At 36.9% G+C, this 25,245-nt stretch overlaps 1 long non-coding RNA gene across 1 annotated transcript in view; it reads left to right on the top strand.

Annotated features, from left to right (window-relative positions):
- Nucleotides 1–22,548, top strand: part of LOC145998633 (uncharacterized) — a 138,621-nt gene extending 116,073 nt beyond the window's left edge. Inside the window, exon 3 of the long non-coding RNA XR_014443332.1 lies at nt 22,523–22,548. This is a non-coding gene — a long non-coding RNA (uncharacterized LOC145998633). The remainder of the gene's footprint in view (nt 1–22,522) is intronic.
- The last annotated feature ends 2,697 nt before the right edge of the window (nt 22,549–25,245 follow it).

Here is a 25,245-nt window from a genome sequence, read left to right as displayed (position 1 = left end):
AGAAAGGTCAAGATATTAATGACACTTCCAGCAGCTCCTTGAAATGGTTGAAACATTCAAAATTTTCTTTCACGAACTTTTTTAAGATTTGTGTTATTGAAATGCGCATACTTCATTGCTGCAAATCAAGTTTTACCTTCGTAATCGAATTGTTAACGAGACATTGAGTGGTCTATCTATTCTATCCTCTGCTATTTACATTGCAACATCTTTGGACTTAAACAAGGTTGTGCCAGCTGCCGCGGTATGGAAATTTTCTCATATTATCAAAAAAATACTCGCACTCTTTACATAGAAATAGTGTTACGTGTAGTATTTATATGTACCTATATCCAGCGAGTTCATAATGAATGAAGTTTTTATTGTATATTTTGTATTGTTCATATGAATAGTAAGTCTGTGATATTATTCCACTCAATAATGGCTTAGGAAAAGAAAACAACATAATTATTGCATTTTATTTGACATAAAATATTAGTGTTTAAAGTACTTTGTATATCATGGAACAGAATGCAACATCTCATTGAGTTAGCCCCCCGAGAAATTTACTCTGAAATCTCTAGCCCCCCACTTATTTCAGGCTGATCTAACATTGAAATGTATGTGCTTATATATCTGCCTGCTGTAAAATACGATAGCTCCTTAAGACACAGTCTAGCTGTCTTTTGTTTTGTCACGGGCCGGAGGGAGGGTTATAATAGGGTGGAGGAGTGGCGGCGATTAGGGTAGAGAGGAGGGCACTTGCCGCCTGCTTTTCGTCACTTTTGCCCTTGCACTGTGTTAACATTATCTTCAAAGTGGAATACTGTCATTGCACTCCCGGTTTTGGAACCCAATCTCCGCCACTGTGACGGTACTGTATAAATAAATTATTTTCTAACCTCACGAATTATAACTAATTAACGTTTAGGACTAGGACTGCGAGCAAATAAATTGGCCAAGCAATATTCGCACCGTGTTGCAATGATTAGTTGATGGATTTGTATTGAGGTCCACTATGTGCACAGAGAGTAATCTGAACGAGAGCTAGAGCTTCTGGTGCAATCCGAAGCACTTAAGAAAATATTTCCTTCACTGGGGATCGAACCTAAGACCGATTGATATCAAGGCAGCTGTTTTATCGCTATTTTGTTCATCTTTAGTATCTTTACAAGCACTAATAATTGACACTGGCCGGTGGCAACCCACCATCGTGAGGAAATTGGGGAGCTACGAGTGAGTAGCGTAAACCGGTCTCGGAAATCTCCTACAATGGCTAGGGGTTTGACGTGCTAACCCCAAGTCACTCCATTACCGGTTGAAGATCTCCACACCTCTAGGCAGGATTGCGGGAGGGAGACTGGCAGCCGGGAGATAGGCCCAGGCCCTTTCGAGGGCTGTCGAGACATGGGTTATTATTATTATTAATAATAATTGACACTAAGAGTCGAAATAGACAATTTTAGAATTTACATTCAAATACGAAATAATATAGAATATGATTTACATTTGTTAAGTACAGTACATTGATTTCTGTACTGACAACTTACGAATCTCTTTACAGGAAGAAAATATGAACATGGGAAAATATACTGGCTAAAATCATAACATTGCCTAAGATGGCAGGAAGTAATTATATTTCGCTTGCCATTCGTTTATTCATGTGATTAAACAATAGAACAACATAAAAGTATGAGCAAAATAATTAGTTGTAAAGTCTAGTTTCATTGGTTGTTGTTGCTGGATTCTGTGTAAAATATTTCGCCGTAACCTGCCCACCTCTAGGCGCCATGCAGTGGAACACCTTATCAGCGCCCTCTCTCACATTCGGTGTGTGAGTATGTAAATTGGACACCAAATAAAAATGCAGCCTCAAAATGGATATTGCGTTTAATGTATTGTAGAGTTTTTGTTCGGCCTTGATAGTTCATTCAAAGTATCTTGCACATCAATAAACTCTGTCTTAATAGACAGAAGTTGAAATATGACTCGTATTTGCCAAACTATTGAATTCAATGAGTGTCTCTTCCATCCGTTTTCAGTCTCATAACGTTTGTAAGTATAATATAACATTTTCTTATTTTATTCAAATTAATATTGCTCATTTAATTTATTTCAAATTATTTACATTGATTGCCCTCTCATGCTTTTATTGGTCTTGTCACTACCTGAGCAGAGACTTGTTTTCTTGTCTCTCGCTCCAGATATTTCCGGGACAGAGTATACAAACATAGCTACAATGTTCCTAGCTCATAGCGCCACTCGAAGTTTCAGAATATTGTGTTTTGTCAGGCTGAGAAGAAGTTATTTTTCCATTTAGAAACGATGGAGCACAGTGGGTCAGTTTGAACGTAGTATATCAGCCACCGTTGTTCACGTAACTGCTTTACAATATAAAATGCGCGTGTTGATGTTTCGCAAATTTTGGATTTTCGCCAAGGAACACGCCCGTGTTCCTTTTAGTTATATTCGTAATACGATAACATATGATCCCATTAAAAAAGAAGAAAAGCATAAATGCTATAGTTTCACTTAATATCTCTCTAAGACGTCTACGGTATTCACACGTGTCTAAAAACAACAGTAAGATCCATCTGTAGAGGGACACTCTCTACTTAATTGACAAATCGCAGAATACTTGACAACCCCGCAGGAGTTGTAGTGATTGTGGATCTAGCATCATAGGCCTTCAAGAATGTATTTTATTATAGTTTCCTTAATTATGTGATAATTTATACCAACATTATTTTATTTCTGTCATTTTAATCAGCATTTCTTAGCTACGGTATAGTAAACGTTCGTGAAACTTCTCATCCTCTCAAAATTATACACTTTTTGCGTTAGGTGAAATCCCAGCAACATACACTAGAGCGAGGAAAAGAAGAAACGGATGACACGCTCACTCAAAAAGAGGCCATGCATCAGTGGTGCTTTCAAATCTGGGCCGAATAACAATTACGAAAGTAAAGCGAGTTTACGCCGTAGATTAAGCTGATGCACTCTTATCCAGAGGGAGATTTTCTGTGTTTTTTACAGATGATTGCAGGAATAGCAGCTTCGTCGTCGGTCAGTGTTTTCCAATTAGTTGCCCTACATCAAGTAATTTTAAAAATAGTGGGATATTATGTGAGATGTAATATGTGGACCCTTACAGCTACATCCATGCAACGGTGCAAAGCATTTTACTTTACCTTTACATGTTTTACATTCATATTATTAATAAATACTTTTTGTGCTGGAAACTCTACACCTTTCTGATAATTAATAATATTAAGAATGAAGTGCAGTAATGAACGTGATGTTTCTGGCTTTCTTAGGGGTGACCTACTCAGGATTTCGTTTTTAAAATTCCATACATCTAATCAATTTTTAGTCATTTGTAGCTTTTTATGACAGGTGAGTAGTATAATTGATGCTATTATAAACTCACTTATAGCGTAGAAATGAAGAGGTTATTTGATTGAACAGCCCGATTTGCCTACACTTAAAACAATGTCAAGAGGGGCATATGCCCCAATTCTTCAAGTGTGATATGCTTTTAATTCCAAGAATCCTGAATTCTAGTGTAGAAAAGAAGAAGCCTCAACAGACAGATTTGCCTACACTTAAAACTATGCCAAGTTCCCATATGATTTTATTGTTTACAGTGTGTTTTTCTGTCAAAATCCCAAGAATCTTGAATTCTAGTGTAGAAAAGATGAGCCCCCCCTCAGATTGATTCCGCCATGTGTACAAAGGCTGAATCTCTCAGTTTGTTGTCTATAAGCTTGTCAAAAATATGCCCCTCTTGATATTGTTTTGGCTACACTTGAAATTAAGTCAAAAATACTTATATTCTTATGCTCTACAACTTACAGATCAATACATTAGGGCAAGAGCAAGCTGTTTCATGTTCTTTCTAATCTTTTGATCAGTTTTATTGCCCGGGGTAAGCAATTATTTAGCTCAGCAATATATTAATCTATCAAAACTTTTTGATCGGGAAGTTTTGCTTGCATGCCTAGTGGCTTTATATGCCGGCATGCAACAGATATAATCTACACAGAATTCACTGAAAGGGCATAAAACTTCTATTAATATTTCTGTGTAATAGGGGGAAAATTCTTAGTAAAAGAACATTGCCCTCTTGTATGCTGTCATGCAAGCCTGAGCACAATTCTGGTTTTCTCTTGTTCTGTTAATATAAACACAAGTGCAACTTACAGAATATTTATTGCACAGTTCAAAATCCAATTTTGACTGTATTTAGTTGATATAAAGCTCATAGCTCCTGGGTTCTGAGACCCAGTAGAGTGTGGTGCATAGCCCCATGGTTTTTATTGCCTTGTAATCAAGAGGCTTCTGGGTTTGAGTCCTGATAAAATGTGAAGCCTCCCCTGATGGCAAAGTGTTAATATTGTTGCCTTGTAAACAAGAGGCTATGGTTTGAGTCCTCATAAAATGTGTAAGATTGAAATACATGTGGCAAAACAATATCTCCACACGTGAGATTTTGAGAATATTCACTGCTAGCTGATATACAACTGATAGCTCCCAGATCTGAAACCTGGTAAAGTGTGTTGTACAACAGCATAATAGAGGAAAACTACTCTACATTGGGGATCACCAAAGCCTAGTTACTGCTGTTGTCTGGGTATAAAAGCACCAGCTCAGCCACTAACTGCTGTTATAATTGTTTTGGCATAGTTCTGTTTTTTTGGACCAAGAAATTTTATATAAATAAACAATAAAAATGCAAAATCAAAAATATTGTAGTCAGTGTAATAAAAATATATCTAGTTCTAATTGGTCTAGGCACCGGCATATTTGTGACTCTAAGAAATGCAGAAAGGCCACAAAAATGTGTCCAAGATGCCATAAAATATTAAGCAAGGCATATTACAAATGGCAAAAGTGTAATTCTTATGTACAGTCATCAACATTGCCCCACAACCATCTACATCTGGTCTGAAAAGGAAGCATGAAACACCTGTTAATGCTAGAACAGCAAAGCAGCCACGCTATGCACCACCTATCCATAGCAGTTTTAATAGCCAACTTAGGGATTACCGGTTTGTATCAGAGCAAAAATGTGGTATTAAGAATTTTTTGAACAGTATAAATCCTGATGTGCAGGCAATTCTAAATGCACAAAATGGCTCTTATAAGCTGTTCCTCAAATTGTTTACACAATATAAGAAGCCAAATGGCACAAAATTTACACAGCCCCACATAACAGAAACTGTACCTGTATATTCAAATACAAATTTAGACAAAATAATAAGCAGTTTGATAGATCAATTGAACATTAAACACTCTGAATTTGCTGCAAAAGAATCAGGATGGAGCCTATGCGGATCTCCACACAAGTTATATGTTAATATTTCTGAATTCAGCCCGGTACAAGGATCTACATATCTGCCATTACCTGACAATATTAGAAACAAAAGAGCCGTGGTCAATATTGAAAATAATGATGAGAAATGCTTTTTGTGGTGTATTTTAGCTGCTTTGTTTCCAGTTTTAAGGAATCCTGAGAGAATAAGTTATTATAAACAATATGAACACAATTTTGATGATGCAATGAAGGGCTTAGAATATCCAATGTCTGTTCAGAATATTGATAAATTTGAAAAGAAGGCCAGGGATATTAATGGTAAACAATTATCTATTAATGTATTTTTTTGTTCCACTGGTCGTGGCAATTGCTTGATAGCACCTCTCAGAATCAGTACACTTGATGATGATTCTGCTGTTCCGATTGATCTGCTCTTAATTGAAGGGGATGACACACACCATTACACCTTTATACATAATCTTGAAGCTTTAGTAAGAAAGCAAATAAACAAATTTAATAGAATATTCAAGTTGTGCAGAAGATGTTTAACTGTATTTGATGGTCAAAAAATGGTGAATGGGGTTCGTGAAAAAAATGCAGAAATTGCTAAAAACAAATTACTTGAGCATCTGAAATACTGTGGCAACCATAAATCTGTTCATATGGTGATGCCAATGCCAAGTGAAAATGTCAAATTCAAAAAGTTTGAAGCCTTGTTGGAACACCCAGCATATATAGTCTGTGATTTTGAATCAAATCTCAAACCTCTTGCATTCTGTAGCCCAGACCCTGAGGAATCTTCAATTACATCATATCAGTTACATGAACCTTCTAGTTTTTATTATGTGGTTGTACAGGATGGGGTTGTTAGTGAAGAATATATATATATGGAACCAGATGCCATCAAAAAATTTGCACATAGAATAGAAAATGAGTGCCGTGACATAGCATCTAATGTCTTATTAAAATCAAAACCCATGTTGTCTTTAACAGAGAAACAGATTGAAGATTTCAATAATGCAGAAAAATGCCCGGTATGTGATTCTGAATTTTCAGATACAAATATCAAGGTGAAACACCATTCCCATACAGATGGTAAATTCAAAATGGCCCTGTGTAATAGCTGTAATATTAAGATCCAGAGACCAAAATTTGTCCCTATATTTTGCCATGGCGCATCCAATTATGATTTTCATCATTTGATCAGGTACAAGGGGTTTGACAAGGAGAATTTAAATATTTTAGCTGAAAATGATGAGAAATATATAGCTATTAGCAAAATAATTAAAGTTAATGGTGTTCCTATTCACTTAAGATTTCTTGATTCCTACAGAATTCTGTCTGCTAGCCTGGCTACACTGGCCACTCAATTATCTGATGATCAATTCAAAATTACATGTGCTTTGTTTCCAAATCAGGACCTGAAATTAATTAGGCAGAAGGGTGTATATCCATATGATTATGTTACAGATTTTTCTAAATTTGATGAGTGTTCTCTGCCACCACAACAAGAGTTTTACAGCAAAATCAGAGGATCTGGAATCACTGATGATGATTATCACCATGCCCAGTTGATGTGGAACAATTTAAAATGCCAGACATTTGGTGATTATCACATGGCATATTTAAAACTTGATGTCACTCTCTTAGCTGATATACTTCAGGCATTCAGAAAATCTTCCATGCAAAATTATAAACTGGATCCAATGTATTTCCACAGTGCCCCAGGCCTAGCATGTTCTGCAATGTTTTTAAACACTAAAATGCAATTGGATCTGATCCAGGATCAGGACATGTATCTGTTTATGGAACAGTGTATAAGAGGAGGCATGGTGCAATGCTCTCAGAGATATGGCAGAGCAAATAACAAATATATTCCCGATTATAATCCAGCACTGCCATCAAATTATATACTGTATGTAGATGCCAACAGCCTCTATGGTTATGCTATGATGGATAAACTGCCATATGCAGGGCTTGAGTGGGTTGAAGATTTCAATATTGAAGATCTTAAGGATTTTGATGACAGTGACTATAGCCTCTTCTTAGAGGTTGATCTGACAATTCCAGATAATTTACACAACAAATTTTCTGATCTTCCCCCAATTCCTGAGGTTAAGTGTTCACCTGGCTCTAAACAGAAGAAATTGATGATGACTCTAGAGCCAAAACAGGATTATGTCATATATTACAAAAAACCCCAGTTCCTGATGAATCATGGTGTTCAAGTGAGCAAAGTTGGCAAAATTTTGAGGTTCAGGCACTCAAGATGGTTGAAGCCATATATTGATACAAACACAGAGCTTCGAACATCTGCAATGAGCCAATTTGATAAGACCTTGTTTAAATTGATGGTCAATTCTGTGTATGGCAAAACAATAGAAAATGTCAGAAAACATATTGATGTTAAAATAATTACTGACCCCAACCGGAGCAAAAAATTGATAGCAAAGCCCAACTTCAATTACAGAAGAATTTATGATGAGCATATGGCACTTTTTAATATGAAAAAAACAAAAATTAAATTTGATAAGCCTATTTATGTAGGGGCTGTGATATTGGAATTGGCCAAATTACACATGTTAAAATTGTATTATGATGTGTTGAAGCCTTTTTATAAGGATCGTGTAAAACTGATGTACATGGACACAGATAGTTTTGTTCTTGATATTCAGACAGAAGATGTTTATCAAGATATGTCCCAGCCTGAATTGTTTAAATACTTTGATACCAGTGAACATTCAAAAATTCAACACCACAACAAAAAGGTGCCTGGCAAGTTAAAAGATGAGACACTTGGTGATGTTATTGTGGCATTTGCTGGGTTAAGGGCCAAGATGTACAGTTTTGAAACATGTTGTGGTGTTGTTGCCAAAAAAGCCAAGGGCATTGGCAGAGTGACTGTAGACAAAGAGCTTGAATTTGAAGATGACTAAAATTGCCTCAAATCATGTAGCACAATCGGAACATCAGAATCCAGAATTCAGAGTGCGGATCACTTGTTGACTAGCAATGTTGTAAGAAAAGTGGCTCTGGACCCACATGATGATAAGAGATGCATCTTATCATGTGGCATACATACTCTACCATGGGGTCATTGTGATTTGAAAAATGGCAATCAATGCCCAATTACAGACCATGATTTGAAATAAATAAACATGCCTATGAACTTATTTGGGTTCTAAAAACAGGCTGTTATGTACCTGCCAACACCACAACCTTCTTCTGATATAATATCTAAACTAAGTGCTTTGTTAATTATTCATCTGTACAGCATACTTACAGATGTTGATGATAAAACAGGTAAAATATTGTACATATTTAACAATAATTTAAATCATTACCAATTACCTGTAGGTGGTCAATTACAATTTATTACAACTCCTGAGGGTGATGTCAAAATTTCAATAGGGAGAAATATTTATAGAATTAAGCACTCAAACATGATTTCTGGCACTGTATATACTGTTTCTGCTGGTGACTGCTTATATATTGAGGTCCTGGGATCCTATGACAAGCTTATACCTTTTTTTATAGAATTAAGAATCAGGTATTCAATAATAAATAATCACTAAAACAAAATGCTTAATGATATATTTGGCCATACAAGACATGAAGATCACAGTGATGAGATTCTGATGCTTGATGCCAGAGTCAAGAAATTAAGAAGTGATTTACAAGCTTTACAAACTACACTCAAAGCCAGTCTTCAACTAGAAATTACAAATTTACAATCACAATGCATGGACCCTCTTCTTAAAATTGATTCTGAACTCAATTTGGCCACATTGGATAATTTTCAAAGTTTAGAAGAGGCTGTAGCAGCTCTTCAAGCCAAATTTAAGACCCAGGCCACCAACTCTGAGCAATTGAAACAACAATTAGAGGAACAGATTAATAATGTCCAGACACAGCTCCAAACAATTGTCAAAAGCATAAAATCACAAGAAGATTTTGATCTAGTGATTTCCACTCTAAAGGAACAGATTCAGTCACTCCAGATACCTAATCTGGACCCTCTGAACAATACCATAGCCGAGGTTAAAGAAAAAATTGAGACACTTGAAAATTTTATGAACAACTTGCCATCTTCTGATGCTTTGAGTGCAATAACTCGGAGTGTTGCCAACATCAAGCTGCAACTTGAAACATATGAAGATTTTGGAAAAATTCAAAGTACCATAACCCATCTTGAGGGTACAATAGCAGCAGTGCAAAGTGATTTGACAAATGTACAAGAATCTCTAGAACCCGCTTGCCTGGTATTGTAGACACCCTTGCCAGTGTCCAGCAACAGATCACAAAACTTGAAAACCTCAACACTGAATCTGAGCTATCTCATTTTCATCACTTGATCGATGATATCCAAACAAAGCTTGCAATTTTACAACAATCAACACCCACTCAGGCAGATACAGCCCTGCTCCAAAATGCTATTCAAAATCTGGCTGATGCTTCTGAATTAAATAATGTGAAATTGGCACTTGAATTTTTGCAGAATACTGTATCAAATCTGCCTACATCACAGGAACTTAAAAATATTAAGAGAGCTGTGAATTGCATATTGAAATCAGAAGATATCAAGAATATCCAGGCAGAGATCAAACAACTTACTCAGACAGTGGCCACTCTACCAACCAATCAACATATTAATGAACTGCATGCCCTGTTTGAGGATATCAGAAGACAGGTCCATGATCTTACAGCTCAAAATTCAAAATTGGCAGTTGTTGAAAATTTACAGCAAATTGTAGCTAATATCAAGCAACAGCTAGGGACCATGGAATCCAATCAAGCAAATGCTCTGTCTGTTTTTGCCACCCAGCTACAAGAAATTGTGCAACAATACAAGAAACTTGTTGTGGACATAAAAATCAAGCCAGGCCATGATGATGTTGTAAGGACTATCAATGAGCACCTTGAATCTGTAACAAGTAGATTGCTCACAGCAGAAAAAGAAATAACTGGCATAATTGAAAATCCTAAACATACAGTAATTCTTGAATTGTACAGCATCCCCAACAAAGAATATGATTCACCATTTACACCAGGTGGCAAAATATATATGCTGTCCCCTGCACAATTTTATTACCAGTTTTTTGTTGGGGGCACACTTAGACCAATCAAGATCAAATATTGGCTACAACCACAGGCACACTACTACCCTACCTTATCAATAACAAATGCTGATAACAAACCAAAAATCACCAGTGTAGAGTTAGAGGATTTTACAGATCCCAATACATTAGAAACATCTTATGTTGAAGATGATGGCTCTCTGGAATTTCATATACAAATAGGAGACAAATTATATTTAGAAAATCCTGTAGTATCAGCTGCTGAACACCCTATAGTTGCAATATTCTTGTTTACATATTATGTCTAGACAAATTATTGTTGATGAATTACACAGACAAGCCAGACATAATTATAAGAGACTGCCAGTAGTCACAAAAGGCATAGATGATTTATGGCAGAGCAACTTGGTGGAAATGGCAAGTGGACAGCTGAAAAACTTAGACAAAATCAACAAGGGCTACAAGTATCTACTCACTGTCATAGATACATGTTCAAACTTTGCCTGGGCTGTGCCACTCAAATCCAAGACTGGAAAATTTGTTACAGAAGCCTTCAGGACAATCATCAATCAGAGTGGAAGATCACCGCGCTATGTACAAACAGATAATGGCAAAGAATTTTATAATTCTGTGTTCCAACAATTTATTAAAAGCCAGGCAATACAACATTACTCGAGTTACAGTGATCTCAAGGCTTCAATTGTAGAGAGATTCAACAAAACCCTAAAAAATCATATGTATAAACAATTTACACTTCAAGGTAATTATAAATGGATTAATATTCTTCCAGAACTTCTACATAAATATAACAACTCGGTCCATTCCACAATCAACATGAAACCCTCTGAAGTAACTTCATCTGATAAGCAAAAAATGATCAGCACTGTTTATTATCCTAGATACCAGCCAACAACAAAAAAACCTAAATGCAAGATTGGTGATCAAGTAAGAATCAGCAAATATAAGCACTTATTCAAAAGAGGATTTACAAGAAACTGGAGCACTGAATTATTTACAGTGGTTCAAGTTAAACCTGGGACCCTTAACACATATATAATAAAAGATCACCGAGGAGAAATTCTCAAAGGCAGGTTCTATGAAGAAGAACTCACCAAAACTAAACAGCCTGACACATATCTCATAGAAAAAATCATCCGCAGAAAAGGCAACAAATTATTTGTCAAATGGCTAGGACTCCCAGAACACAGCTGGATCGATGCAAACAAAATGATAATATGAACACCTGGGATGTTATAAAAAGGCTGCCAGAACCTGAACAGCAGATTAAGAGAAATGGCAAGTTGCTTCCTGATAACATTAGGTGTCTTATTGTTGGGCCATCGGCTTGTGGTAAAACTACACTAATGATTGATAATTTTTTATTGGCACCCAACTGGTTAGACTGGAAAAACAGGCACTTGTATGTCTTCTCTAAGAGCTTGGAACAATTAAAATATCAGCAGCTGATGAAGCTATATGATGGTTTGGATATTGCCACTTTTGAATCAGATGTTAAGCCACTCCATGAATGTCTTGATAATTCTGTTGTTGTGTTTGATGACATTATACTGGATAATCAAAACAAGGTTAGAAATTTCTTTACACAGGGCCGACACAAAAACATTGATTGCTTCTACCTGGCACAGACTTTTTCTAAAATACCGAAGCAGCTGATCCGAGACAACAGCAATTTTATATGTGTGTTTCATCAAGATCATACCAACCTCAAACACATACATGATGAATATGTAGGTGGTGACTTGAGCTACAATGATTTTTCCAAGATTTGCAGTAGGTGCTGGAACCAGGACAGTTATGGGTTTGTCACAATTGATATTACAAGAAAACCCAATAGTGGTAAATATAGAAATAAAATCAACAATTTTCTAGACATTGAAACATATATAAATAAACATGAAAAGGCCAATCATTGATGATCTTAAATTAAGAGATTATCTTGTAAAAAGATTTAAGGGATGGAAATCAGAGAACAGAGGTTTTATGAGCAACACAAGCGCACAGAACAGCCTATTATTGATGCTATTGGTGAATTAGGTAAAAATATCAAAACTGTTACAGAGCAAAATCAAAATTTGATCACAGAGCTTGTACCTGTAGCTGCAAGAAACATATTAGATTATCCATTCACCCCCACAACAAAGATGAGGTTTTTGGCTTATATGCTGACACAGAGCGTGATGGTAGCATCATACATAGAATTGGCAATTTCAGAGTAACATTTATGGGAGATGATCTCATTGTATATTCAGAATCTCATCTTGGAGAAAAAGGTGCTTTTGTTAAGTATCCTGGAACACTTGGATTGTGTGAACTGATGACTAGGAAGAGACCTGGCAGCTATACAGACAAAGATTATGAGTATTACAAAGAAATATTAATAAAATCAGATGCTCTATACCAGAACAATGATCCCACACAAAAAAGAGTCAAGTCTAGCAGTGGAGCAAAATACAACAATTTAATCAAGCCTATATGGTCACAGATCAAGAGTGGTAGTGGAATCAAACAATACAACACCCTGCTTAAAGAATTTGTGTTGTCTGATGATGTCAGGAAACTTGTAGATAGGTTGCTGGTGATAGCTGGGGAGGAAAATGCTGGCAACCAAACCACAATTTTTACAATGAAAAGTTTGGAATTATGGACATGATAAGCACCAAATTGTCTAATTTTATAGTGAATGACACTAAGGGGATTGGATATCTTATGAAAATTATTAATACTCTACCACCTAAATTTTGGAATATTTGTGAGGGTCGGGGGCTGGTTAATGACATTATAAACAAGCTGCCATTTGAACTACACATTCCAGGCTATCAGTATTGTGGTCCCGGTACAAAATTGGACCATAGATTAAACAGAGGTGATCCTGGTGTTAATCCCCTAGATGCTGCTTGTAGAGACCATGACATAGCATACAACATACATTCTGATCTTGACAAGAGACATGTTGCAGACAAGAAATTAGAAGAGGCTGCATTTGGTAGATTTGTAAGCAAAGATGCTTTTTTAAGTGAAAAAATAGCAGCATTGGGGACCACCATAGCTATGAACACCAAACAAAAACTGGGGTGGGGGTTGTGAATATGTATATAATAAACCTACAATGAAGGCCAAGGGTGTTATGTATCAAATACCTTATCAGGTCTTAAATCTCTTGGGCCTATTAATAATCTTCTAACCAAAAAGCAGCGCAAGAAAAAAATTCTTGTATTGCTAAGGGCCATGGTATGAAATTGTTACTTAGTACCCCCCAATTAAAAAAATTACAGCAATCTAGAAAAAAATCACATGTGGGGGATTCATATTTACCTTCCCTGCCATCTTAGCAGCTCTCGGGGCTGTTGGGAGCTTGGCCGGGGGATCAGCTGCCATAGCAAAAACAGTAATAGATGCCAAAAAGAATAAGGCAGAATTAGATGAGCAGAGGCGCCATAATCTGGCCATGGAGAAACAAGAGCCATGAATAAGTTTAAAAAAAACAAGAGCCGCTTACAAACCAAGATATTGAAGCTTTAATCAAGCCACTGGGCATCAAAAATTTTAGAGGTGTGTACATGTCTGATTCTTTACCAGAACAACCACTCACCAAAGAGTGTGGTATTGTTAATTTGGATAAGTACAAAAATCAGGGCACTCACTGGATTTGTTATCTTAAATATTTAAAAAATGAGGCATTTGTGTTTGATTCATTTGGAGGTGTTCCACCTGAAAATTTAGTAAAATATCTAAAATCAACTAATCTTTATTACAATAATGCCCGTGTTCAAAATTTCAAAGATGTTAATTGTGGACATTTGTGTTTATCTGTTCTTATATATATGTCTCAAATAAATAAACCATCAATTGAAAATTTTCAAAAAGCCTTGTGGTATTTAAAACATCATGGGGGTATTCCATCTCACCAGCCAAAATTCAATATTGAAACTCAAATTACATGATGATATAGTGTATCCCAAAACAATAGCTCTCAGAGCATTTTTTGGCATGTACTTGATCCCTAATATTACACACCACAACAACACAATTGCAGTAGGGGATCAAAAAATTGTCATCACTCCAGGGCAATATAATCTATCTACTTTAAATGCTCAATTACCGAGAGGTGTAGTGTTAAGTCAAAATTCTGTCACTCACAGAGTAGAGATTGCATCTGCCACAGAAACAGTGGATTTGGGTACTATAGGAGAGCTGTTAGACTTTGAGAACAACACAAAACTTGAACCAGCCATCAAACACACTGCTATTAATATACCTAAATTCTTTGCCATAGAGACTCTAAATATTCACTGTAATGTGGCCGAGGGTATGATCACCAAATCAAATGGCATAGGCACTCACAAACAAACTGGGATCATTGCAACATTCAAACCTAACTCTGAATTTATGGAGCCCATCATCTACAATCCATCCCCAACATTATATTTTCCTGTGTGTCATAATAGAATAGATAACATTGAATTGATGGTCACTAATGAAAAAGAAGAATTAGTTGATTTTGCTGGAACCACAACAACTGCTATCATAGAGATTAATATTTAAATAAAAATACATACAAGAAAAAATGGAAAATATTGAGAGTTATGAGCTACAATCATTCCCCCCAAACACGAGGACATTTGCAAATTTAAATCAACCCAACACAGAGATTGAGGTTGATCTTGATGTAAGGGATGGCTTTATACACCCCCACAGAGCAGATCTATACATCAAACTTGATGTTGTAAAACTCGATGGTACAGATTATCCTGCAAATTCAAATATAAGATTGGTAGATAATTTTGTGCCTCATCTGTTCTCTGAAATTGAGATCAGAAAACATGGTGTTGTTATAAACAGAGTAGATTATCCGGGTATTACCTCCACAGCTTTGGCCACACTAAAATTATCCAAAACCGAGGCTTCTTACTACAAAATAGGTCAATTTGAGGCTGGTGATAAAATTATATCTAAAAACCACACAGTATTGTTTCCTATGTGCCTGTTGCCAGGATTCTTCTCAGATTACAAATATATTATGTGGAAGGGTGGTTTAAGAATTACATTTAGAAGAGCTGCCAATGATAATAATGCTTTGATGAGGTACAGTGCATTAAACTCTACAGGGGAAGCCCTGCCTAATACCCTACCTGATGAAGGCAAATGCATTATTCAGACTATGGAGCTAAGAATCCCGGTTGTTGAATATGAAGCCAGTTATGCTCTTAAATACAAAGCTGATATAATAAAAAATCCACAGATTCCTTTACAATTTTATACATATCAATGTGTACAGAAGCCCGCCACTGGTACTTATTATGAGTTTGATGCTACAAATTCATTCTCCAGTATACAATATGACATGCCAGATTTTGTGGTGGTACTGTTTCAGACTGGAAGACACAATAATCAGGAAAAAAATTCAAGTAAATTTGATAACTGCAACATCAAGAACATTTATCTTAAAAATGGCAGAAGTGAGGTATTTCCTAGAGAAAATTATAATTTAGACATGTCCAAGGATGATTTCCTTAAATTATATGAAGCATTTACAGCATACAAAAGGGTCACTACTGGCAATACTGACATGTATTACACACCAGATGAATTCAAAGCACAGAGACCCATGTTTGTCATCAACACTTCAAAAAGAAAACAAGTTGTGGTTAATGACAGGACAAACATTAAAATTATCTGTGAATTCCACGATACACTCCCTGCAGACATCATATGTAATGTTATTCTCATAGGTGAAAAATCATATGTTTATGATGTAAGAAATGAGAGAGTCACAGAACAATTCTAGATGTCCGACTCAAACCCAGAAGCCTCTTGATTACAAGACAATAATACCAACACTTTGCCGTCAGGGAGGCCCACACACTCTACCAGGTTTCAAACCTGGGGGCCTCTTGATTATAAAGCATATAAGCCATGGAACTATGTCCACATTCTATTGAGCATCAGAACCCAGGAGTTATGAGTTCTATATCAGCTAAATACAATTCAAAGTTGGACTTTAAAATGTGCAATAAATATTCTGTAAGTCCCACTCGGGTATATATTATCAGAAGAAGGCAAAACCTGAATCCAATTCAGGCATATATGACAACATGCAAGAGGCCAATTTTCTCTTTACTAAGAATTTCCCTTGAAGTTAATGACATGATGGCATGTATAGAGAATTTTCCCTGAAAGGGCACAGTATAGATTTTATCTCATGCATGCAAGCATATAAAATCTCCCAGGCGTGCATCATTTATTGCTGGCCAGGACATGCAACTGATCAAAAGATTTGAAAGAACATGAAACAGCCTGCCCTTGCCCTAATGTATTGATCTGTAAGTTGTAGAGCATAATAATATAAGTATTTTTGACTTAATTTCAAGTGTAGCCAAAACAATATCAAGAGGGGCATATTTTTGACAAGCTTATAGACAACAAACTGAGAGATTCAGCCTTTGTACACATGGCGGAATCAATCTGAGGGGGGGGCTCATCTTTTCTACACTAGAATTCAAGATTCTTGGGATTTTGACAGAAAAACACACTGTAAACAATGAAATCATATGGGAACTTGGCATAGTTTTAAGTGTAGGCAAATCTGTCTGTTGAGGCTTCTTCTTTTCTACACTAGAATTCAGGATTCTTGGAATTAAAAGCATATCACACTTGAAGAATTGGGGCATATGCCCCTCTTGACATTGTTTTAAGTTTAGGCAAATCGGGCTGTTCAATCAAATAACCTCTTCATTTCTACGCTATAAGTGAGTTTATAATAGCATCAATTATACTACTCAGGTGTACTTATGAAAACAGTTCAAGGCAAAAGTGAAACGCCGTAACCGACGAGGAACAAGAAAACTGATCGTGTAAGGGTTGCTTCATATCTACTCTCAAGCAACACTCAGGTCACTCTCTCGCTTAACGCTCCGCTCACGGTCAGGGGTATCCATCCACACTAGCGGTCAAGCTTCGCTCCGGTCAAGGTACGATCAACGTTTCTGGTAATGCTTTCTTCACAGAATGCACCGTTATTTCTGTATATATAAAAAAAAGCCTGACAATTTTGCAATGTACAATGTTTAGGAGATTTTCAACGACGGACTTGTCTGTTTCAGCACTGGCATTAACTGGAAGAAAATAAAGAAGGAAAAGAATTGCGAAAACGTGGATTGATAGATTTGGTTGATTTTCGTCGCTTTTCTGCCAGTTTTGACTAATTGCAAGGATAAGGATGCGTTGTGATATGACGGAATGGATGAAGGGACATCACAAGAAACATCCATTCCCAGGCCGCCGCCGTAGCGCGTTGTGCTAACCACTCGACTACGGATTGATTGATTTAGATTACTTTACTGCGCTTTTTTTCCACTTTTGGCTAATTTACGAAGATGAGGATAAGTGATGGTATCATGAAATTGATGAATGAATACTAATGACCAGGCCGGGATTCGAACCTGGGAGCACTCGGCCACGGAGTTCGGTTTTTTAAATATAATACTCTTTATTGATATACTTTCGGTATGAAGTCGGCAATCATTTATTTGGAGCTACAATGCGCAAAACTGTAAATGTCAACAGTGGTAAACACTACATTGTCGGTCTAGGTTTGGCATGAACATTTTCGGCCTCTTTGTTTCATATCGACATTGTTGACCACTTCTTTTATCAGAAAGTTGCCAACAGAACGCGTGACAGATAAGCATCAGGTTCTAAGCCTAGTTTCAAGGATCCGATTGTTACGCACAAAGTGTTAAAAGTCGTGTTCCTGGACTAAAAAGAAGGATTGATTTTATTTAGTATTCCGTAGACGAAGAACAAGTTTGTCTACATATCAAGAATTGTTTTCCCTTGGTAGAGGGTTGACCAACATCTTCTTTCCCTTTCAACACACACACAAATGAAAAATATGATTTAAGGATTTTAATTCATGCCCCTTTCTCTGTGTTTCAGTACGTGTTTCACTTCACCGTCTAAGCACAAAACTGGGTTACGCATCCTCTGACACGTGGCTGAAGACTGCTACTGAACAGTGGGTTGAGCTATACAAATGTTGACATCAACGATTAAGCTAGAGATTAAGATTCCGCAAAGTCAAGCTCCGCCCCCTCATGCTCCGGTCAAATATTATTTCCACCCTATCGTAACCGGACCCCGAGCTGAGCGCGATCGAAACGAACCTTGACCAGGTGTGAATGCTTCTATTTCAAAATCATTCAACAATATTTGACCGCACCGTGAGGGGAGGGGTGATCTGAGCGTTAATTGAGCGTAGATGTTAATCAAGCTTAAGCAACCGGTGGTTAACTAACTCCTTTATTACGAAGAATAATGTAATTAAATATGTTTTCTTGCAGGATAAATCTCTAACATGTACGTATTCGTTTAGGTCTCTGGTTTCAATGCTTATTTAGAAAAATAAATAACATAAATAAAAGTTTCGTCATTTTCATTAAATGTCACAAAAATTGGCGCAATGTAGGACAAAGTGAGGAAACTTTGATGCAATTTAATAACTGTTAACCATGGATTTCGGCAGAATGCTTCATTTCCCGTAATATAAATCCTGAAATATGACAAATGTTTAAAGGTAAATAGATATCTATCATATCATATTCCCTCCAACGACAATGAAATCTAAACTAATATATCATAAAATAGAGGTTTTTCGTCTATTGCTCGTAGGCTTTTCACTTCGATCTACGCCTGTGCGACATGTCTTGCTCTGCCTTTGGTTGGAAATGTTTCATCCGTACGTCGATGGAAACGGTTCCTTTCAAGGTTACTTGATTAAACTACACCCAATTAGAAATAATAAAACTTGGCCGTATATCACAATAGCCTAGACATTTAGATTTTCTGTTTTTCTAGTCGACTCACTTTGTTCTGTCTAGATGACACGATAAACTTTATATAAGTAATGAATTGAATTGAATTCTAATATCGGCATCCCGAGGTAACAGTGCCAGGTAAAAAAAAAGCAATTGAGGATATGTAAGTTGAATGGTCTATGAGATACTAATTCTGTTTGTGATTGGGGGAGGGGGATAATGGTATGATCGCCTCTACCTCCCTTTTCGTGTAGTCACTGGTTCTATTGCGACATGTTATGAGAGCTAATTTAGCCGACCTTGTAAAAAATCGTAACGCAACATCAGTTTAGGGTTGTACAGTCACGGACTCTTCTTGGTATTAATGATCCCATTAAAAGTCAATAGCATTGCTACAACACAGAACTGACCGTGAGTGTACAAATGATTATTTACCAACAATCCACTCCTTTCCCCCAACGCGGCGTCGAGAACGGTGATTCAGTTATCTTTCTGAACCTTGGTTGCGTATCGCAAGGGTGAACTGTTTGTGATATCGAGGTAGCAAGGTTAGAGTGACCAGATCCTTACCAGAAAAAAACAGTACGCACACATACCATGACAAACTATATTCAAAAACGGAAAGACATAAAGGACAAAAGTTTTAAAAATAACACAGGCCTGCGATGAAAAAAATACAAGGGAAGTGATAGGTGAACTTTATGTATTTTGTGGTGCTGAGTTAAAAAAAAATAAAGAAAAATGTCTATCACGTCACGTTTTCTTGAAAAATTTAATTGTACTTGGATTTGTATGAACATTTACCATTAATATGTTGTTTAGGCATGGAATATCTTTCCTCCCTGCCTGACCATTATTCTACCGTGGTGAAACGTTACCCCTCAGTGACTCCCCCATCGACGTCCCTCCCTCCCTGTCGCAATCGCTCTCGACCAATAGCGTCGCGCAAATCCTTATCTTGGTTCGCCGACTGTGCAGGAACGCTCGCTAAGCCAGCGTAATCGGCAGACACCTTCCAGTTGTGTCAAGCTTTATCTGGATTGATCCTGAACGTGTTATTCATAAGACTGAATTCTCGCGACTTGTCTGGAGGCAGCAGAAACGATATAAAACAGATGTCCTCATGAGGGACTCAGTTTATCGCTATTTAACCCAGCAGATCATGTACTTACCATGTTCATAGTAAGATAAAAGACGTGGAAATTTGTAGGTTCGTCTCAATTTGTCTTTCATGTGTAGTGTCGTGCGTGCGCTGATACAGTGACAAGTGGAAACTGCATCACAAAAACAATTGTAACTAGTGTTTTCCTCTGTGCGTTTCGTGAACCATGGCTTCGAGTCCGAGACGTTGTGAAAATGTGCCAGATGACTTTTGTTACATATGCGGCGAATATAGTGCTCTTAAACATCGCATGAGGAGCATTACAAACTATGTAAGAAAACTTTATCTTTCGTATTTTGGCATGAAACTCGGAGACCAGGACAAATCGTGGGCTCCTCATAAAGTGTGTGTGCAGTGTCTCAATGATCTACGCTTATGGCTCAACGGAAAGAAGACTGCTTTACGCTTTGGAATTCCTATGACATGGAGGGAGCCGAGGAACCACTGTGATGACTGTTACTTTTGTGCCTGCCATGTCCGTTGGTATAACCGAAAAAATCACAAGCTAATCTCTTATCCTGAGAACATTCTATCGGCCATACGCCCCGTTCCTCATGGACTTGATGTGCCAGTGCCTTTGCCTCCAACCGAATTACCAGTCATCTCTTCAGAGTCTTCAGACTCGGAACATCCAGACGGCCAAGGCTCTGATACCGAATATAAGCCCTCTGGAGGCGATTCACCTCAGCCCTTCTCTCAGGTTGAACTTAATGATCTGACTAGAGATCTGGGTCTTTCGAAAGAGGCAGCTGAATTGTTGGGCTCCAGATTGAAAGAAAAACATTTATTGACCAAAGAAACCACGTTTTATTGGTACAGGAATCGAGAAAAGGACTTTGTTCAGTACTTTGAGGAAGCGGAGAACCTGGTCTTTTGTTCTGATGTTCCCGGATTGATGAGCCAATTTAATATCACCTACGATAAAGATCAATGGAGGCTGTTTATAGATTCATCGACAAGGAGCCTGAAAGCTGTCCTTCTTCATCACGGAAGCCAGTATGCATCTGTACCAGTTGTACACTCCGTACATTTACAAGAAAGCTATGAAAACCTGGCTCTCGTCCTCAACAAAATAAAATATGCCGACCACAGTTGGACCATTTGCGGTGATTTGAAAGTTATCTCCATGCTTCTTGGTCAACAAGGTGGATATACAAAGTTCCCATGATTCATTTGTGAGTGGGACAGCCGTCAAAGACTCATCATTGAGTCAAGAAAGAATGGGCTAAAAGACAAAATCTTGAAACAGGCACCAAGAATGTGATTCATTTTCAATCACTTCATGTAGATCTTTGGAATTCATCAACACGTGATTAATCTCATTCTTATCTTTCTGTCTCTGCTTCTCACCATCTTCTTTCTCTTTCTGTATTTGCTTTTAACCTTCTATGTTAAGATTTCTTAACTCTAATCTTTCTCTGTCAGTTTCTGTTCCTTGTATTCTTCTATCTCCTTCATTTTCTCTTCCTGCAGAATACTCCGGAATTCATCTTCCTTCTTTCTGTCTCTGCATTTCGTATTCTTCTTGCTCCTTGTGTTTCTGTTTCTCATATTATTTTTTCTCCTACTGCTTCTGCTTAAACCCCTTTCACGTATGCATTCTCATATTTGACATAAGATCCAGCATTAGCTGATTCAGGTTTCCCTCTGTGAAAACATCAGCAACTGGGTCCCCAAGGCACTGGTTACACCTCATAACCTCGATACCTTGATTATCGGGATTTGTCACTTTCTGCGTACAGCTCTCAAGAACGTCGATTTTGAATATACTTGACACGTTACCGTCTTCGTTTTACAGCTCATAATATGGTTGGTAGCCTGTCGATTTTTCTCAAAATTTGTATGTTTCCCCAAAATTGCCGTGCGCTGTTTGACCTCGGAAAATGACGTCACAGATACGATCAAATGTTTTGTCGGCTTGCCATCATTCACAAGACAATATTTTTCTTAATGACTGTAGTAGTGCAGAAACATAACACCTACGAGAAAAAAAGGTTACGGAGAAAAGTTATTTGCTTTGATGTCCTCTGTCTGTTAATGAGGTCCGGAGGAGCCATAAAAATAACAACCTGTATATATGTGTATGATTCTATTGGAATACTTTGATTAATTTGCTTTCTTGATACTGATATTTCATGTATTTCTTTCTCAGATATTTTGAAGCACGCAACCACATGGTCTCGTTGTAAGTGTCATCACGCATGCGAGAATACTGTATACAATGTGGAGCAGTACGTGGAGGGCACTCGGTAAGTGTTTAAATATCATATTTACTTTGATAATGTGCTTTCCTGTGTTCGTGAAAGGTACACATGATATTTCACATAAGTTGCTATATCTGATTAGAGTAGATAAATAGTACTTGAATAAAGATTTAAAATTTCACATCAGTTTTACGATTTTTCAAATCGGTAGGTTCATTAATCAGCTTATATATATATATATATATATATATATATATATATATATATATATATATATATATATATATATATATATATATATATAAATTGTATGGCAATTTGAGAATTGCAATTGAAATTCCAGCCTTGTGTTTATGGATGCTATATAAGGATGCAATATTGTCTTTACTATGTTGCTTTTCTCTCCTGTGCTTAACATCTTCACAACTTTACGAATAGATGTCTCTTGGTACCCGCTACCTACTGTACTTTCTATTTTTTTATAAAAAGATTCGCAATTTAAAAAAGAAATATACAAAAATTTTATAGCCTGGTTGCAGTAATAATCATAATATGGCAAATATGGTATATTTGTTAGTTCAATGATTTGCCACTTGGTGAGAGAGCGCCGTTAAATTCTGGGTTCCGCATTGTTTTTATTGTGAACATTAATAAACATGTAAGATTTCACTTGATCGTGTAACGCGCATCCTTGTGACATTTGTTAGCCTTGGATCACGAGACCAGAGACATTTCGTAGGCATTTGCTGAGCGCATTGCCCGGCGGTGAGACTGCTCAGTCCACTTGTTCTATTTTTCTCTCGTTATTGAAAATTCTAAGTGCACTGTTTTATTTTTCTTTCAATATTGGACATTGCTTATTTACTATGATATTTGTCAAAGGTTTAATTTTAAATTACAATAATATTTGTTTTCAGTTGAGTGATTAGTGGTTTTCAGGAGCATTGGCAGGATTATTCCTTTGGGGAGGGGGTTTCTGCCAACGTACGTAGGTAAGAGTAGGTCTTAAAATGATATTTTCCAGAAGCCATGCACCATAAAATGAGGGTGTGAAAGTGTTCAGAGGTACGCTTTACACATCTTGTCCCGTTAGCCAGGACTTGATGTGATGTGGGTGGCACCAGTTAAAAATAAATATCTCAATACCACAATCAAATTTGAAATTGGAATAATTTAAGAGTTCTTAAATTTTGAGATTTCAAAATTCTAGTGTATATTGATTTTGAAATTCTGATGACTGTTTATTAAGCCATTAATTGCTGATTTTTCTTTAATATTTTCGTCTCCCCTTTAAATGCATAAGTTTTATGACTATCCTCCTATAAGGTTGAATAACTCATGCCTTCTTTCGAATGCACAATATTTAATGCTGCCTTTAAGATGAAGTCACCTTCTAGGTAAGGTTATCCATAGTTGCATTGCCCATGGAGCAGGCGAACTTTATACTCGAAATTCAAGTAACAATCTTAAAGTTTCTTAGATTTATAACGTAGAACCACATAACAGAACTTGGTTTGGTTTAGTTTGAGTTGTTTTTTTAAGTCGACTTTATGCACAGTAAGGCTAATCGGGACTGGACGTACAGTTTAAAGTGGGATCCGAACCACTTGTGCCTCCACCGGGTATCGAACCCGGGACCCCTTGATTACAAGGCAATGACGCTACCACTGCGCCATGGGAGACGCGGCAACATAACTTGGACTGATAACTGTAATAGACAATTCTACCTTTATAATAAGTAATTCTGAAACATTGTAAAATAATCTGGAATCAATTTATATTGTTGTTACCAATAGTTCTGTGTTTCAGTTCTAGTGGTGACACATTGGATCTCACTTTAAACTTCAGGTACAGTCTGGAACTGTGGATTATTTTCTCTGTTCAGAAGATGGCATAAAAGATGTTACGTTGTCAAAGTGTTAGTGTATGACAAATTTAGAAAAAAATATGGAAACTTAGGAAATATAAATTAATATTCGGATAAGTGAAACATATTGACTCAATTTATATCTAGATTCCTGTAAAATATATGGAAGATGAAGAAGTTGAAGTTTGCAAAGAACCCAGGTAGACCTCAAACTTTTCTTACAGTGTTCACAAAGGAAGAAGAAAGGAAGTTCTCTTCATTCAAGACAACGTATTTTTTTTAAAAAAAATCACAAAATCTTCATGTAGAGATAGTGATAAATGCAAGCTTGGCTGGCAAAACACATAGGAAAATTGACCAGCTTTAAAAAGCTAGAGTTCGGGATTGGTGGCGTTATGCCACATATCCAGGTTCGAGTTAAGGTCAACCTTTCATTGTTCGCCATCTCTACATGAAGTATTTTTAATACAGATAAGTTAATAATATATTGATGATGATGATGGGGTTTTCTGCCTGAACGTAGGACTTACACCTGAAGGTCGCTGGGCAAGGTGAACCCATGGTGGTTTGCCATTGCCTTCCATGGGATGATGATGACGTCCTAAGGACGGAACCTAAGTCTGAGCTTCAATATTGAATTTTGGCTGGTAAGATGGAATACTCCCATGATGTTTCAGATACCACAGGGCTTTTTGAAAATCTTCAATTGATGGTTTATTTAATTGAGACAGATGTCTCAGCATAGATAAACACAGATGTCCACAATTAACATCTTTGAAGTTTTGAACCCGCTCATTATTGTAA

Source organism: Lepisma saccharinum, chromosome 14, assembly GCF_977018435.1.
Source record: "Lepisma saccharinum chromosome 14, izLepSacc3.1, whole genome shotgun sequence".
In the NCBI taxonomy this organism is placed as follows: domain Eukaryota; kingdom Metazoa; phylum Arthropoda; class Insecta; order Zygentoma; family Lepismatidae; genus Lepisma; species Lepisma saccharinum.
Note: the sequence above shows the minus strand (reverse complement) of the source record. Positions and strands in the feature narration are given on the sequence as shown.